Source organism: Urocitellus parryii, assembly GCF_045843805.1.
Source record: "Urocitellus parryii isolate mUroPar1 chromosome 13 unlocalized genomic scaffold, mUroPar1.hap1 SUPER_13_unloc_14, whole genome shotgun sequence".
In the NCBI taxonomy this organism is placed as follows: Eukaryota; Metazoa; Chordata; class Mammalia; order Rodentia; family Sciuridae; genus Urocitellus; species Urocitellus parryii.
The window spans coordinates 271,979-274,578 of NW_027551766.1; the positions used below are offsets into that span (position 1 = coordinate 271,979).

Sequence of the window (2,600 nt, forward strand, 5' to 3'; positions counted from 1 at the left end):
TGATCAAGTGGTCCTGTATCTTTGGGCCTCTGAAGAGCATGGTGGAGCAAACTGCTCACCTGCTGAACTACGAGGCAAAGAGATGGAGAGCAGGGTCCGACAGTCCCCTTGAGAGCACTGCCCCAGTGACCTAAGGCCTGCCTCTCAGAAGTTCATGACACTTCTCATAGTGCCACCCTGGGGACCAAGCCTTTATTTATTTATTTTTGGTACCAGGATTGAACCCAGGGGTATTTACACTGAGCCACATCCCACATCCCCAGCCTCTTATTAAGTAGCTTAGGGCCTTTGCTAAGTTGCTGAGGCTGGCTTTGAATTATCGATCCTCCTGTCTCGCTGGGATTTTAGGTATGCACTACTGTGCCTGGCCCCAGGTTTTTATTGTATGAACATTTGCAAACATTCAGCATCGCCCTACAGTTCATGATATACATTTAGAGGTAATCCAAGTCTATTTTCAGATAACACTGGTATTTCAAGATTCATGGGTATTTTGTAATAAAATATTGCTAATTCCTTTCTCCATTTTACTTATACATAAACACACATAATTGAACATGTTGCTGTTATTATTTTGAATAAATTTTTATCTTAGACCAATTAAAATAAGAAAAACAATACTTTTAATTCTACCTTATTCCTACTCTGATTCTTTACTTTCTTATGTAAATCTAGAATACTGACTTATATAATTTTCCTTCTCTCTAAAATTTTTTTTGTTCTATTTTTTAATTTGTTCTTTTTAGATATACATGACAGTAGAGAGTATTTGGACATATTATACAAGCATAGAATATAAGTTATTCTAATTGGGATCCCAATCTTGTGATTGTACATAGTGTGGAGTGACAGAGGCCTTTGGATAAGTGGATAGGGGAGGTTGGAAGCTCCTCCCCCAGCAGGAGGGGCATCCTGGTCTGTCCCAGTGGAGAAGGATTCCTCAGTCCTTTCCCTTCCGTCCCTCTGCTCACCCCCATTTTACTTCCTGTGCTTCTCCATTTTCTCCAGGGTCTTATTAGAATTCTTTACACACTTGCTGAGCTGCCAGCAGCGTATTCTTCCTCGTCGCCATCTCATTTCGCCCTCCCAGGTGAGGCCTGGTTAAATATTCAGCCACTGGCTTACTAGGAAACTCCGCTTCACAGACATCCGCAAAGTCCCGGGCCAAGTGAACAGCTTCGCCTTCCACCAAGGATGTCAAGAGGGTCACATGAGCAGCTTTCGGTCTCCCAGCGGGAAGATTCAGCCCAATCTTGTCCAATTTCTCCCGCAAAGATCGGCCTCCATTTTTGGACTTGGCTCTTCTGAGAACACCTCCCAGCAGTGAGGCATTTAAACATTCAGGCGGTGACAATCGCCTCTGCACTTCAGCCACCGTCACTTTGTATTTGGACGTGGAGCTGAGGAGGGACAGTCTTCATGGAACCGAGCAGAAGACTTCACTGGGATTCATCAGGGCTCCCACCAGCTCCTTCTGACAGGGGAGACCTAGGGGGTTCTTAGTCATGGAAATGGGACCTTTGCGGATTACAGTCTGATCAGGCCCAAGCAAGTGTGGGTCGTCAACGTTCTGCACCTCTTCCATCTGGTGAGCCATGTCGTGGAGCCCCAGGTTCTCCGCCAGCCCCCGCGGCGTCCAAGGCGTGTGCGTGGGGCAGCAGCAGGTCCGAGCGGCGGTAGGCATCCCTGCGGGCGCCCACGGCACCTCCCTCCAGCCCGGAGAGGTGGGGGAGCAGGCTGGCTGGGCGCCCTTGGTGCGAAGGCAGAGCGGCGCCCTCCTGGCTCTGGCGGCCGGGCCAGGCCTGCTGGTGGCTGCCGGCGGCCGCAGGCTGGTGCAGGGGGTTGATGGCCGCAGCGTAGGCTTCGCCCAGATGCGAGTAGGGATCTGCCGACTGAGAGTAAGCCAGCTGCTGGTAGGGCGGTGGAAAGTAGGGTGGCGGCTGGTATTCGGCGACTCCAGTGTGGGACAGCGGCGGTGCGGAGCTGTAAAGATGCTGCCCTGCCGAGGAGAGGTGGGGGATGCGCGGGTTCCCATTGCTACTCGCATCCTGGCGATCCTCGGGGGATGAGTCCGCCGAGCCCAGCAGCGAAGGTCTGGACGCTTCGGTGGCCACGAGGCTCAGAGGCGCCTGCTCAGGACCTCGGGTCCCAAGCCAGGTAAGTGCAGGGTAGAGGCAGCAGCCTGCGATCCGGGGGTGAGTGGGCCTGCGGCAAACGCCTAGCCGAGCGCGCTTGCTCTTCAGCCCGCACATGTTGGAGTTGCTACTTATATTCTTGATAATTGCCATTCTGACTGGAGTGACTTGGAATCTCAGTGTAGTTTTAATTTGCATTTCTCTAATTGCTAGAGATGTTGAACATTTTTTTTTCACATATTTTTTGACCATTTTTATCTCTTCTGTGAAGTGCTTGTTCAGTTCCTTTGCCCATTTATTGCTTGAGTTTGTTTTTTGGTGTTAGGTTTTTGAGTTTTTTGTGTATCCCGGAGATTAGTGCTATATTTGAGGTGGAAGTGTCAGATTCTCTCCCATTCTGTAGGCTCTCTCTTATGTTCTTGATTGTTTCTTTGCTCTGAGGAAGTTTTTCAGTTTGATCCATCC

The 2,600-nt window shown here is 49.9% G+C and overlaps 1 pseudogene; it reads right to left on the bottom strand.

The window, feature by feature from the left end:
• Positions 1–1,015: 1,015 nt before the first annotated feature.
• LOC144251376 (transcription factor AP-2 gamma pseudogene) lies at positions 1,016–2,288 on the bottom strand (annotated as a pseudogene).
• Positions 2,289–2,600: the final 312 nt, after the last annotated feature.